Genomic DNA, 17,444 nt, shown 5'->3' with positions numbered 1-17,444 from the left:
TATTGTTTTTTGATGTGTTTTGAAAATGTTTTATACAAAGTATAAAAACACAGTATATAAATAAAATTTTTTTCCATCCCAGTTTTAATTTTCACTTGTAGTAAATAAATCCCTTTGATGCATCCTCAAGTGGTTTAGATGAATTAAACTTAAATTTAACATTCTACAGGTACATACATTATACGGTTTATTAAGGCGTATCAGGTACATTTGTAAGCAACTTACTTATGTTGAAACCCCAATGACAGGGTTTGCCTCTTAGTATGTGTCATTTTGTCCAAGTATGAACAAAAACATATTTTAGTGCAGTGAAAATGTTTGAATTTGTGAACCGAGTAAATCGCATTTGTTGCAAGTACAGCATAAAATAAGTATGCTGTATGAGGTTTATGACAAACACAGTCCATCGATTTCAACATGTAAGTACTGGTTAAGACGAAAACGTCAAAATCACCACTGTTAAAAAACAATGGTGGTGTTGACAGCAACGACAAAAAGCGTTGCATTTCTCGATGGTTATCCATGTAAAACGTAAGAAGAATATACAGTATTATTGGGAGTAACACAAGAAATCTTTTCCAATCATTTGAAGAGAATTTTAATGATCTGAAAATTTTAATATTTTGTGCCATATGAATTGAAATTAAGAGACATCGAAAATCGGCTTTCGGTCATGTCTGAAATGCTGCATCAACGGCAAAAACGAAGAGGTTTCTTACATCGTGTTCTTGCTGGTGATGAAGAATGGATTTATTACGATATTTTAAAGGGAAGAAGAGCTGAATATCCATGGTTCAGGGAGAATGTGATGATATCACCTTGAAAACCTAATGCAGCTATCAATGGGGATCGTTACCGACTACAATATATGCGTTTGAGCTGAGAACTGCGAGAAAAAAGCCGGAATACGAACAAAGACATAACAATATTATTCTTCAACATGGCAGCGCTCGACCACATGCTATAAAACCGATAAAAACATACTTGGAAACATTAAATTCGCTACCCCACGCAGAGTGTTCCCCAGATCTTGCTCCTTCTGATTACTACTTATTTCGACATATGAGTCGTAACCTGTCTGTGCAGCACTTCACTTCTTCAAGAAATGGTTCGATTCGTATTTTTGGAATCCTTTTATATGAAATCCGTAAATAGCTTGACAGGTCGAAAAAAGTAACGGCTTTCGATGGATAATACTTTGATTATTACTATTTGATAATACTATGATTACATTAACAAATTTTTCACAATAAATATCATTCCTAACAAACGAAGTTTAATCTATTTCTCTAATAATATTTATTCAATTGAGCCATACCTACTATAACATATTTGAAACACAACAGTACATAGAATGTCCTGGATATAAAATTAGGGTTATGAGATTACCCAATCCAAAGTTTTTCACAAAATTCTATATGTTTATATTTGTTATTCTCCAGGGAAAAGTAAAATTTAGTGTAGGCTAATCGAGAAATTTATGGTGGATATGTTGATGAGCGCTTAACTAGTGATAGGGTTACTTCCAAATACAAGTTTAAAACCATTTGCTTAGCTACGAATACAACCGAAATTTTATTATTGCAGTATGTGGTATGCGATTTCCCATTATTTCATAAATGCTTTAATATATAAAAACAAAAATCGGTTATAAACAGTTCGCTTGTTTTATTCCCAACATTATTCCATAATTCATCGAGTACATTTGCATGAATTATACGTTTATCTAACAATATGTTATTTGGTAGGTTTGGTTAAATATCTAACATTAGTGTTTTAACAAAACTTAATGGTATTAACGTAAAATCTCGTATCATCATTTTATATTTTCTATAACAATAAGCAAAAAATATAATTAGCATGACATACATTACTCTTATTCTTTTTAATAAAAGACAAATATTAAACAATAACTTTTAAATGGAAACTTTTGGGAATGCTAAATTTGATTAAATATTTCCCGAATAGCCCCCATGTGTCAGTTTGTATATTTAGTCTCATTAACTATGCATAATATTCATTATTTTTATGATATTCAAGCTTCCATAGTTGTGTAAATGTAATAATAATATGTAACTAATAAATGTTTCTTGAGTATAATGTTTTAATCTCTCCAAAAGCACTGACACTGGAAATGTTATAACCACAGAATAGATAGACTAGAATATGATATCCCCTGTGTAATGTTAAATCCAAGTGTTAATCGTCTAAACCACTTGAGGGTACATCAAGGGGAATTACTTACCACAAGTGAAAATTAAAAACTGGGTTTTAAAAAAGTTTTATTTTTATACTATATTTTTATACTTTGTATAAAACATTTTTAAAATACATCAAAAAATAATATCTAATCTGCTGACAACTTATTTTCTAATTGTTCATTGTTATTACCCTAAGAAATATAAAATAAAAACTAAAAACTGAAAAATAATTTGTGCATAATATACTTAAAAATAGTATTTACATGTTACAATTTTGATTATGAAACAACTATTTCTTTTTAATATATTCTTTATAGGCACTCAAATGGATATTTTCCATATTATATGTGGCCATGCAATTTTTTTGTAATATTTTAAATGTGTAAAGTCTTCTTTTTACCAACGCGGATTTATTTGGACTGGACCTATTGTTTAACATGGACACCACGGTCTTCGGCATTAAACCTACCTACTGGCGAGTAATCGGTTCTACCCAGCCTGGTTACTGGCGTGACTGAGATCATTTTCTTTGTCAGATTTTACATTCTTCCCTAGGACAATCACAAATATAAAACAATCACAAACATACATTTACGACCATGCCCCAGCAGGATTCGAACCCGCGACTATCGCAACAGTGGGTGCAAAGTCATGTCGCTTTAACCATTGCACCCAGGAAGCCGGCTGTAATTTTTTAAACATTTTTGCCCTCTGCAATATTATTTAATTTCTCGTCCACCAGAACAAGCGAAAACTAATAATTATTATTCTTCTTACATTGCTTTTGCTCAAAATATTGTACACAACTAATCGTTTTTAAAAAGATCACCATTTGTTAACGAAATATCTGAATGAAAGCGAAAGTAAAATTCCAGAAATAGCTTTACACACAAGCGAATTAAAATAACTTCTTCGTAGCGTTAAATAATATTTATATAGTATAACAGAATAACAGTATCATAGAAATATATATAACAATTTTTGCTTGCAATGTTGCCATATATGCACTTATACACATACAATCTTAGTATTTTTGTTGTTATGCTGTCTGATTCTTGTCAGCATACTTTATTAAATTATTCTGTCTGTAAAAACATCTGCGGAGGCAGTTATAATTTCCTTATATATTTTTTGAAGTAGGTTCAACTTTTTTATTAAAAATATATTATTTTTCTCATTCTAGTATTACATATTTATTCAATAAATTACGCAATTATTTTATTAATTATTACAATGGGTAATAGTCGGGCCGAATAAAAGTGCAGCCCGTATGAGGTAAAATAGAAATAAAGAAACAATGATTGAAAATAAGGAGCGCTTCTGGCCCCGGTGATTAGATAGCGTAATCTAACATAGGTGATTTGACAAATGTTCTAACCAAACTAGAACAACAAGCTACAACATAGCAACATTTGCCTGCAATATTTCTACGGCTTCTCATATGATATGGTTAGTGTTAGAACAACTTGCGGTATTCCATTACATCAGTTCAGCAATAATATTATAGTCTCTCTATAAGTCTAACATAGAATCTCCTCGTTTTTTGAAGTCAGTACGTGACATGAATTAACGTGAACATGTCATATAGTCAACAATAATTGCACGTTTAAAATATAGATTCCAGAAGATTATTTTCATTATTCTCCTGAAGAATGTAGAATTTAATGTAGGCTAATCAAAGATTTAATAATGTGTATGGTCATGAGCGCTTAAGTGATCGAATTGATAGAATTAGTTTTAAATACATGTTTTTTATGAAATGATTAGTAGTCCGATCTATTTCTCAAGTAATACTTATTAATTTGTGTCAAATGTTTCTAGTTAAAAAATAAATATTTTTCAGAAAAAAATTGAACCGACTTTAAAAATAATCAAACTTAGATTTTGAACCCAAATACAAAGTTTTAAAATAAAACATCTACCTAATAATCGTTGTATTAAATAAATAAAAATGAATAAAAACTTTATTTAATCTATCTGCTAAACGTATTTTATATTCTACTATATACACACAATTTAGCTTAATACCTTCCTAAACCTACTTGTCTATTTAAAATATTATTTCATTTACTACCAACTAAACATTTTACTCCGTGCCGAGCCCGAATCTTATATTTCTAACGAAATTTTTTGTTTTAGAAAATTTAATACCTAATTTCAATTAACTTAAAAACACTTATAAAGTATCATCGTTTTATATTTTATATAAGGTAACAATAAGCAAAAAACTATAATTTACATGCAGTATTTTAGTCCCATTTTATTTAATATAAGATAGCAGGCACCGAAAAAAATTAATTAGTTACTTGCGAACTTCTTCTCGAAAAAAACGACTAACGATAGTTACTTGAATCTGCTTACGCTTAGATGGACTGATAAAAGTACCACTTTTTCAGTCATACTTGCGACAAAAAAAACATCTAAATTTATATAGAAAATATGGCAATTATTTTCCGAAAAAAATTTAATCGGAGATTTCTAAAAATTATCAGCACGTTAAAAAAAACATTGACAAAATATTATCGATCTACCAGAATCAGTAAAATGTAATGTCGAGTGAGTGAATAAAACCGAGTGATATACATTAAAGCTTATATACATCGCGATATCAAATATCGATTCGGATATATATTGACGAAATCCAGTAGATAATATATATATTCATATGTGATGAGTATGGATATCTATTTAAATAATCAAATTGCAACAGTAGGTGGACCATCCTGTCACCTTTACCACTGGGCCAACGAAGCCAGTTGCAATTTTTTTTAAATTTCGCCCTCTGCAATGTTATTTAATTTCTCACCCACTAGAGCTAGACTAGAAGCGACACCTAATTATTATTCTTCTTATTACATATACTTTGATCAGCATATTGTACACAACTATTAATCGCACCATTTGTTAACATAATATCTGAATGATAATTTTCATTAAGTTTTGTATATTGATTTTGTATATTCTTATATCAATAAATAAGAAGTCTAGAGATAGCTTTACACACATATGAATTAAAATAAGTTCCTATATATGGCAATAGTGCAAGCAAGAATTGTTATATATATTTTTATGATTCTGTCATTCTGTTATATTATCTAAAAATTATTTAACGAGGAACTTATTTTAATTCATATGTGTGTAAAGCTATCTCTAGACTTCTTATACATATAAACTCTTAGTATTTTTGTTGTTATACTATCTGGTTCTTATCAGCATAGTTGTTAGACTGTCTGTAAAATCATCAATTCCATTATTCATGGAGGTTTTATTGAAAGACTTAATATTAAATTACAATTAAGAATTGTGTCTTGGTTAAGCAATGATATTCCACATTTCGATCTAAAATCTTCAGGTCGGTCTGAAACGCAAAGAATAAACCTAACTATTCGAAAACTGCGTGTAGGATTTTATAAGAGATTAACTAATGTTTTCCAGAATTTTTTTCTGTCCTACAACACTGGCAATGTAGGTGGTTTAAACTAAAAATTTAAAACTAATATGAAGTTGAGAAAAAAGAATTTCGGTGTTTTACTACGGATGATTTTTGATAATGACCGAGTGATATACATTAAAGCCAATATAGATCGCGATATCAAATATCGATTCGGATATATATTGATGAAATCCAGTAGATTAGATATAATCCAGTATATATATATATATATATATATATATATGTAATAATATATATATATAATATATAATATATAATATATATATATATATATATATATATATATATATGTATATATATATATATATATATATATATATATATATATATATATATATATATACATATCTGATGAGTCTAGTCAATATCTCCAGTAATACTTTTTAAATTGTGTCATAAGATTCTAGTTAGAAACAACTATTTTTAACAAAAAAATTGAACGGACTTCAGAAATAAACTAGGAATTCACTACATTTTTTTAAAATCAAACATTTTTTAACACAATTAAAAACGTTTCAAAATATAATATGCACATAATAAACATTGTAATTACTATATAAAAATAAACAACAACCTTATTTAACCTATCTACTACACGTATTTTATATTCTACTATACACACAATTTAGCTTAATACCTACTTAAATCAATTTGTCTATTTACAATATTATTTTATTTACTACGAACTGATCACTTTTAGTTGGTAAAGAACCCGAAAATTATATTTCTAACGATATTTTTTTAGAAAATGTAATACCCAATTTCAACTAAATTAAAAACACTTATAAAGTATCATCGTTTTATATTTTATATAAGGTAACAATAAGCAAAAAAGTATAATTAAGACGCCGTACTTTAGTCCCATTTTATTTACTAGAGGATAGCAGACACCAAAAAATAATTAGTTACTTTCGATCTATGAACAGTATATAAGAAATTTCTTGTAGTAACTCGAAAAAAAAACGACTAACCATAGTTACTTGAATCAGCTTACGCCTAGATGGATTGATAAACGTACCACATTTTCAGTCATATTTGCGGAAAAACATTTAAAATTATTTAGAAAATATGGTAACTATTATAGGAAAAAAAAGGTAGATTGGAGATTTTTAAAGATTATTAACACATTAAAGAGATACTAACAAAAATGTTGTCGATCTGTCAGAATCATTAAAATGTAATGTCGAGTTAGTGAATAAAACCGAGTGATATACATTAAAGCCATTATAGATCGCGATATCAAATATCGATTCGGATATATATTGATGAAATCCAGTAGATTAGATATATATATATATATATATATATATATATATATATATATATATATATATATATATTTATGTAATATATATATATATATATATATATATATATATATATATATATATTTATGTAATATATATATATATATATATATATATATATATATATATATATATACATATGTGATGAGTCTAGTCAATATCTCCAGTAATACTTTTTAAATTGTGTCATAAGATTCTAGTTAGAAACAACTATTTTTAACAAAAAAATCGAACGGACTTCAGAAATAAACTAGGAATTCACTACATTTTTTTAAAATCAAACATTTTTTAACACAATTAAAAACGTTTCAAAATATAATATGCACATAATAAACATTGTAATAACTATATAAAAATAAACAACAACCTTATTTAACCTATCTACTACACGTATTTTATATTCTACTATACACACAATTTAGCTTAATCCCTACCTAAATCAATTTGTCTATTTACAATATTATTTTATTTACTACGAACTGATCACTTGTAGTTGATAAAGAACCCGAAAATTATATTTCTAACGATAATTTTTTTATAAAATGTAAATACCCAATTTCAACTAAATTAAAAACACTTATAAAGTATCATCGTTTTATATTTTATATAAGGTAACAATAAGCAAAAAAGTATAATTAAGATGCCGTACTTTAGTTCCATTTTATTTACTAGAAGATAGCAGACACCAAAAAAACAGTACATAAGAAAATTCTTGTTGTAACTCGAAAAAAGAAAGACTAAGGATAGTTACTTGAATCAGCTTACGCCTAGATGGATTGATAAACGTTCCACATTTTCAGTCATATTTGCGAAAAAGCATCTAAAATTATTTAGAAAATATGGCAATTATTTGAGGAAAAAAAGTTGATTGGAGATTTTTAAAAATTATTAACACATTAAAGAGACACTAACAAAAATGTTATCGATCTATCAGAATCAGTAAAATATAATGTCGAGTGATTGAATAAAAGCGAGTGATATACATTAAGGACAATCTAGATCGCGATATCAAATATTGATTCGGAGATATGCTGATGAAATCCAGTAGATAAAATATATATGTAATGAGTATGGTCATATCTATTTAAATAATCAAATTACTATCTATTTGAAAACACTTATATGTTATTTAAGTCTTGCCATTTCGTTAATAAGTTATTTAATTCATACAGCTGATACACCAGCACATACTATGAATAAGGCCTGCTAATCATAACAATAGCTTCCTTGTCAATATTCTGAAATTCATACTGTGATAAAACAGCTTCCAAAAATGTATTTATTGTATATATAATGTAGTAATTTCAAAATGCTCTTCCGTAATAGTTAACCTAAATATGTTAATTTTGCGGCAGACTGTACTTAATATTTTATTATTAAAATATTTATTATTGTTATTATTAAAAATTGACAATATTCTTAGTTTCTTAAGTATCCTTATTTCGAAGAAATCATAATATGTAAGCTTATTTTATAATAATCCCATTCCGAATTATTAATTTAATTCTGTTATATGATTGTACCCCTGATATTTTAAAAAACCATAAAAAACATTTTTCACATAAGAGGTTCTACATTATATGTAAACTCACCTTGTATTCATTTAGTACCCACAGTGCTTGCAATCACAAGATGTTATGATGTTAGAGAATAACATCCGAGATGTGGTGATGTTAGTTATTGAAATTCGAAGATGGAAGAATGAAGTAGAATGAAAATTAGGATATGGACCAAGGTGTGATATTTAAAATGTGTGATATTATATATATATATATATATATATATATATATATATATATATATAATATAAATTAAGATAATTAAAATATTGATACTATTGTTGATATCCCAAGCCTGTACTGACTGTCCAGTTTAATGTTTTGCTAGTATCCAGTGGAAGAGTAATATTTACTAGTTGCCGAAATTTGTGATCATTCTTCGAGTGGATATTCCAAGAGAATATGTAATTTTTATTATATAATTATTACATTGTTACTAGTCGCTTCCGACTAACCTACAATTTGTCTATATGATAACTTCAATCTAGGTATATAACCAGGAGGACCCATCGGCCCTATCTCAGTCTTTGGTGAAATAATGTTTATAGATGTCACTGTTGTATTTTTTATTATATGCACCTCATTACATAATACTACACAAGATCAGATGGTTTGATTCTTTTGAGTCTATGTCCTGTCTTGGTGGTATCCAATACTCACAGGTACTTCAATATTCTCATGAGAATGGAGTCTTTCCTCATGCCTCCTTGCAATTTTCTTGATTTCTTAACTTTCTGTGGGTATCTGAAGGTCTCAGGCAGGTAATCAGTCCTATAGTATTTGGATGCGTCCACAATACTTTTCAGGACATTGTTCTGAAAAATTTGTATTTTATGTTGCTCTTTGCAGAACGTCCCCATAATTGAATATATTCATATAGGTTTCAGTATTTGATTATATAGTAGCAATTTATTATGTACTGATAATTGTGATTTTCTTCCAATTAGCCAGTACATTCTCCTATATTTCAATTCCAGTTATTTTCTTTTCTTCCTTATATCTTCCTTCCAGCGAAGTTTTGCATCAATATTCACTTTGAGATATTTAGCTTTGTCGATATATAAAATGATAATATTATTTAATGTTATTGGAGCTTGTACGGTCTGATTGTAGGTGAACTGCAGATGCACAGATTTGCTTTCGTCAATTTTTATTTTCCAATCTTGTGACCAATTATTTATATTGTAACTTGCCTGTTGTAATTTTCGTGAGACTTCTTCACTATTATCTCAGACAGCTATAATCGCAGTATCATCAGCAAATGTAGCCACCGTAATCACGAGTGTAGAGTATATAAAGCATTGGCCCCAAGGAAGTGTACTCCTTGTGGTTCACCTGCTTTAGCTTCTTTTATTGTAGAGTAAACTTCTTCTTGTTTAACTCTAAACATTCAGGCTGCAATGTACGATTTTAATAGTTCGATGTGTTGCTCTCTTCAACATTTTCTATAGTTTATGAACAAGGCCTTCATGGCAAACCTTATCGAATGCTTGTGCTACATCTAAGGATAAAGCTGAGCATACTTTTTTACTTTTATAGGCTTTTTAAATAACATCTGCTATTCTGTGGACCTGGTCAATTGCTGAATGCTTGTTAATAAACCCAAATTGGTGTGTTGGTTTTAAGTTTATTTGCTCTATGATCGGTTTTATTCTTTTCAACAGGAGTTTTTCAAAAACCTTAGATAACTGGCAGCAGTGATATAGGTCTATAGGCTTTTATATCGTTCGGTTACTTCCCAGGTTTTGAGATCATTATAATTTTCGACATCTTCCAAATACCTGGGACTTGTTTTAATCTAAATGCTTTATTAGTCAAGTTGATAAGTTTTAAAATTTCCTTTCTTGGTAGTTTTTGCAGTAGTTCTCCTCTTATTAAATCGTAGCCTGGCGATTTCCTGGGTTTAATGTCAGTTTTAATTACTTTGGTTAGCTCTTTCAGAATTTTCAGCTTATATGCCCGGCAAATTATATTCAATATCAGTTTCGTAAAGTTTTTTCTAGATATTTAGCAAATGTTTTTGCTTTTTTTTATTGTCACGTGCCCAGTTCCCACATAGGTCTCTTATAGGTGGACTGTGTAGATATCAGCGCTTTAGATATTTCGTGGCTTTCCAGAGTGAATAATCAGTTTCTTTATGATCTGTTAAATTTCTCAGATAATCATTTATGGATTAGTTTTTAATTTCCAGTATTTCCCTTTTCACTCTTTGGGTTATATTGTTTAAACTATTTTTATTTTCGGGTGTTCTGTTTTGTTGTCATTTTTTTTCTGTAATTTTCGTTTTCCAGTTACCAATACCTTCCTTCACTTTTTTGGGATAATTAATTTGTTTAATTGTACTTTTAAGAAAATATGTAATGAGGCTGAAACTTATTGTGTTGCTGTCGATGAACTTATTAAATTCTGTTAAAAGGAAATATCGACTGTTTGTTACATTGTAAATACCAAGATGACCGAATTGACTTATGGTGAAAAGACTTATGCGAGAAATTGTTTAGCTGATAAGAAATTGGACCAATTCTTAACAAGAGCACTGCGAGATAGTTTCAGTAGATCAAGTTAAAGCAGAAAACTGATGGTCTAATGCAATAACAGCAATAGAAGACTTTCATTGACTAGTTATGAACCGGCGATACTTCACTTTGGTGTCAATCGGAGATTAGCTACAACGAGACAATTTTTGGACGACTTTCCAATTGATCATTTGGTCGACGACGACAGGGCTGGCTCAGCATTTTAGCACCGGTCGAAACCATGATCCTTTGTTTACTGTGGGCGATGTTGTTGCAATCGAGGAAGCACAGTAGCTGCTCGTGATCAGCTGAGACCTTGGCCAATGATGGAATAAAAACGCAGATCAATCGGGTGTGTCAATTCCAATTTGCAAATACTTTTCGCCTGAATGAAATTATCTAATTTTGCTGGATTATTTTCTTTTAATGTACAGAAAACTTAAGTACATAGTACCTATGAACTTCTGTTCAGACTGGTTATAATATTATATATATATATATATATATATATATATATATATATATATATATATATATATACAATATTGCGGTATCAGCCTCAGTATAGCCAAGCTCGCTTCCCCCATATTTGTTCTTTTCGGCTGTTTTATTTATTTTTTAATTTCAACATGGCTTTTTAGCCGCCTAATCTGCGGAATATCCGGTTATTACTCCGAAAAAAAAACGAAAAAATATGTCCAGCTTTTCGGGGCACGCACATAACGACCGAGAAAGTTATTAAAGCCCAGAATGTACGAAACATTTTTAAATTGCATTTTGATCGAAAATAACAAAGGCCTTTTTTACTAGTGCCGCGCGCGGAGATTTAATTAAAATAAGCAAATAAACAATTTGGGAAAATAACTTTCGAACTTTATTTAACGGTTCCTGCTATCCATAAGCTCACTAAATAATTAAAATGTCGACCGGTTTAGGTAGCGTTTTATTTATTACGCTACCAACACTTTAAATCATTTTTAAAATTGTTAAATAAATAGTCCACGTGTGTTTTTGTGCGTTGTATTAATACCTGAATTTTTTATCAAACGCTTTAAAATATTGCAATTATTTTGTTCCGCTTTCTGTGGAATTTTAAACATAAAACTAATTTTAGTTCAATTATATGGAAGTATGAACTATGCTTTTCTACTATAATATGCGTGTTCAGCGAGAAAGTTCTAATTTCAAACTGCTCCAAATAAAATAGAAGTAGATATAGACAAGTATGTATTAATCAAAATGTACATAACTTCAGGTAGTGTTCTTTTTATTTAAAATAGTTAATTATTTTGATACATTCTTATATACTCTAACCAAAAGCACAAATATGTAACGCGTACCAAACACTTACTTTTAGACTGTTTCTAGTGTTTCTCTTTTGAATTGTCATCGGCTGACTATCTGCAGTTTCAGACTGAAATTTAGATAATCAGAAAAAGCCTAGAACCAGTTAAAGAGAAACAAAAATGAATAATTCGTTCTTAAGAATGATAACATGGAACGCAAATGGGCTAAATCAGCGAGCCCAGGAACTAGAACTATATCTGAAGACAAATAACATAGATGTAACTCTCATATCGGAGACTCATTAGTATTGCTATTATAATATATCCATATTGGTTACGTGACGTTTAGCTCAGCTTCGCTTTAACCATTGTGTTGTGTAGACGTCCTAATTTTATTATGGATAAATGTAGAGAGATAAAGAACCAGAAGAAATTGTAATAATACTTATTGAAAATAATTGTTCCATTGTTACTACTCAGCGGAAATTGCGACCATTTTCTCCTCAGTGGCAAAGTCAATAAACAGAACAGTCGGTTTTGGGGAACACAGAATCCTCAATTGACCCACGAAACATCAGTGCATCCACTAAAAACAACTGTACGGTCTAATAATCATGCTGGAAACATCATTGTTCCTTTATTTTTCAAACAACCAAGGTGTTCCAGTTACTGTTACGGCTGAACCGTGCCAAGACCTAATTCGAAATTTTCTCGTGTCTGAAATGGAAGGCAAGGACTAGAGAACATGTGGTTTCAGCAAGGGGCCACAGAACACAGCTTGTTCACCATTTCAATTATTGAATGACTTTTTCTATGAAGACCAATTTCACGAAGCCAGCCAGATCTTCACATTTAACAGCACCAAACATTTTCTTATGGGGTTTTTTAAAACCACACGTTTATGTGAATAAGCCTCAAATGATTCAACGTCTTAAAGACAATATTCGTCACGAAATTGAAGAAATTCAGTCTCAGATGTTGCAGGATGTCATGAAAAATGCCTTAAAAAGTTGCATAGCGAATCGCGGTTACCATTTAGCCAGTATAATTTTTCAGTCACAACGAAGAAAAGTGTAAAAGCCAAATACACTTTTTATGAAAACCAAACTTACTTGTCTTTTCTTTGAGCAAAGTTATAGGCAATCAATTGTTATAGCGAGATTTTTACCCTACGTTGTACAACCCTCAGTATTTCTCTTGTTTGTTAAATATATTTTTCAAGTCAATGTATATAATTATAGTTATAAATTAAAAAACAAGCTTCTCATAATATCATTGATTCTTTATTACTGTCATAATTCCTACAGTGTATTGAAGTATCTGGTTTTAATCCAAAATGGACCCGCTGGTTAGTCATCGATTCCTTCGTTATTATTTTAGCAGTCGGACCCTATAGGAAACCGCCACGTTAAATGACGCGTGAAATATCTCGAGCCCATTCTGGAAAGCGGGCCAATTTTGCCCTTTCTTCGTTCCCGGGCAGCCCTCGCCGCCGACCGTACACCCCCCTCGGCGGCCCGGACCGCAAAAACCGCCTTTCTCCATCTGGGTTTTCGGTAGTTTTTTCCCTTCCCACCTCTTCCGGCCTGCATATTTATACGTTTCCTGGGGTTGCGAACGGACCGGGACTGTATTACTCTTCGTTGTAAACGCTAGAATAATTGCGCTAAATAGAGTACATGCATAAATTCATGCGATTTTTAATTGGGTATTGTCCTGATGCGCTGATAGAAGGTATTGTTGTGCCTTAAGTGGGGTGCTTTGTTTTATTTAAAGGCACATGCCACATATATTACTAAGTCTAGATCTTTTTCAGGCCCAATCTTCGATGTGATGTTATTTAATCACACTGGAGCACTTCATCGTTGAAAAAACACGGTACATTGTTTTACACATAGTTCAAGAGTACTGGTTTAAATAGTTTTTGTCTCTTCAACCTCCGGGTAAATCCACACTTACCGAGTAGTTGTATATCGCATCTTAATTGACCCTAGACGTATTATTAGGTCTTTGTGGATATCTTCATTTATATTATACCATATATCTAAAATAACAGTGAGCTCTAATGTAACATGTAAATTCGTATTAAATATACAATATATATATATATATATATATATATATATATATATATATATATATATATATATATTATAAAATAATAAATATATTAGTAACAAATATAATCCAACGGTTAAACGTCCAACATTTAACCGCATCAGTCTATACCATTGGACTAATTGTCTGCAATATTCAAAATATTAGTGGTAATAATTGGTAGTTATAAACCGAAAAACGTCTTACGCTTTGCTTGTCTTGACAAATTTTAATTCGCTGTCTAACATTTGTGACTACTCTGATGCTGAAGCCTATAAATTTGTCAGTTGCGTCTCTAATAAGTTACTTCTAACAGAAACGAGATAATGGAGGTCCCACTTGTCAGCAAAGAGAGTTTTAGATGTATGATTGATACTGTTAAATATTAAGTTGCTGTATTGTTTTTGTTGCTTTATTAAACATACAGTGTGTTGCTGCTGCGCTGGAATAACCATGGCTACTACGACAAAACTCTTTCAAAAATGAAAAACAATATAATGTTCTATTCACAGATATATTATTCTTCATGCTGTATATAACAAGAAATAATAAGAGAATAAACGACATATCTCTGCCTAAGGCAGTAGAAAAAGTACAAGTGACAGTCAAAAAGATCTACAAATGGACGAAAGATTGCGGCGAAATAATAAAAACTTAATTATCACTCAATGGATGCCCGATTCATCAAGCAGAATCAGCTAAATACCTTGGAATACATCTTGACGGTAGATTAAATTAGAAAAATCACGTTAGACTAAAAGCAAAACACATTAGAACCGAAACAAAATAACTATACTGGTTAGTCGGAAGATACTCTCAACTTGATCTACAATCAAAGAGGTTGATCTATAAGATAATTATGCACTAAATATTTAAATCAACTGGTCATACAACGCTGTCAAAACAAAATTCTTCGATTGATTACCAATGCCTATCGCTACGTTACCAACGAGGAACTGCACGATGACCTGGAAGTCGAATGGATTTGCGAAGTTATCCAAGATTTCACCTTATACACGAAAGAAGATTAATAAATCATACTAACGTGGAAGCAATACAACTGTTACACAACGTGCAGGATATCAAGAAAATGAAGCGAACTAAACCATACGAACTTATATAAAATGTGTACCTTTAGAGTAAACTATAACTATAAGTTATTATAATTTTATAATTGAGGAATATATATTGATGTATTTTCTCACACTTGTCTTGCTTGTGAATTAATCCAAGTACATAGGGAAAGTAGTAATAAATTAATTGTAAATTAAGATTGTACTAAACGTATCTAATGAAGATGTTATAAAAAATGCTGTAAAGAGGAATGGTTTAATTTTTGGAATAGATTAAGTGTTTTCCTCTAAGTCCAAAAGCAACTACCGTAAACAAACGATCCTTAACATGTTTTGCTCTGGTTTGATAAACGGCTGTTAAAAAATTGGAGAAATAATAAGTTATTGTTATGAACAATGCAACATACCATAATATACTGGTGGAAAAAATCCCAACAAGCAAATGGACAAACCCTGCAGTTAAAAAATGGCTTGCAACACATAAATTAAGTTATAACACACCACGCAAACAATAAATAAACCACGCTGATTAAAAGAATAATTTATTTGCCTAAGTTTTCAAACAAAATTGCATTGTTCTTTGCTTATTTAGTTCAATTTTCCATCTCGAACATAGCTCATCTTTAGTTTTCTATGGCTTTCATTTACCTATTGCTTTCTGCTTTGTCTTATGTCCCACGTGGGACATAACAATTCTCCAACAAATGAGGAATTAAAATGCTATGATACTATATCCTAACTGCCTAATATTCTATATAAACAGTTTTTCTGTTTTCCTTTTTCTTCACCAGTCATCAAATCAAATCGACAGCTGATGTCGAAAATTGAATCTATGTTGGGATAAAATTTTGCGCATATGTTGTGTTTTTTTTTCATAACTATATATAGCTTTCGCAAAAGCGGGCACATTAATTTGTTTTCTCTGCAAAAAATCTAGAATATAACTTTACGTCACCATGCTAATCTTAAATGTTTTTTCATTCAAACTTGCCGTAATTCTTAAACAATTCCAACAATACTTCCAAATAACTTCGTTTAATGATATTTTAAGCACTTATTTTTGCAATTTAATACCGTTCCAAATATAAAAAACAAATTCTAACTTAATTTTAATGAACACTATCCGTTATTTTATTTTATAATATATTTTTTTTAATATTTAACCCCAGCGAGATTTGATCCTAGTACGTTGTTGTCGGCTAGCTAAACTCGTAACTATTATCTATTCGAAACAGCAGTGAACTCACGTCATCAATATGTCCCTAACGAAAGTAGTAAATTCGTTTTATAGCCAGACAATATTACAGTATTTTCTTTCTCATTTTATATTAATTAAAAACAGATAGAATGCCGTTTGTCATGTTCGAACATCTAACCGAATGGGCCTGTGTTTGTTAAACGTTACAAACCGGCAAAGGTAGTTTTTTTTCTAGCGAAACATAATTTTATATAATTATTTCAGGGAATAACGGAATTATTCTGAAAAGTATCCATAAACAGCTGAAAGATATACAGCTATTTGAAGGACGTAGAACATCCCTTCATGCACTGTTGGGTAATATAGGATTTAAGTGGTGTAAAGATAACTCATGAAAGAGTTTAATGGAAGTTTCAGACATTACTTTTAAGATAATACAAATTTTAAAAACATATAACAAAATCAAGGAAGAGTTATTATATCGATATGTATATATAGATGAGACATAGATATTTCAGAATGGTACATTGGGTCACTCATGGCAAGATGATAATAAATATAGTGTAAAGACAATAAAAGTTGATGGAAAAAGGTAAACTCTGGTATAACTATGGATTAAGTTTTGTTAGTCATAACAATTATTAATAAATAATTGCAGACGTATAATTCTTCATGCTGGAAACAGGAATGGTTTTATTCCAGGTGCAGAATTATTGTTTTCCTCTAAGTACAATAGTTAAAATACATAATATA

This window comes from Rhynchophorus ferrugineus, unplaced genomic scaffold (genome assembly GCF_030347505.1).
Source record: "Rhynchophorus ferrugineus isolate W39M unplaced genomic scaffold, kcgeb_rfMv2 rfM10, whole genome shotgun sequence".
Lineage (NCBI taxonomy): Eukaryota > Metazoa > Arthropoda > Insecta > Coleoptera > Curculionidae > Rhynchophorus > Rhynchophorus ferrugineus.
The sequence above is the reverse complement of the archived record's forward strand: the minus strand, read 5'-3'. Positions refer to the sequence as shown.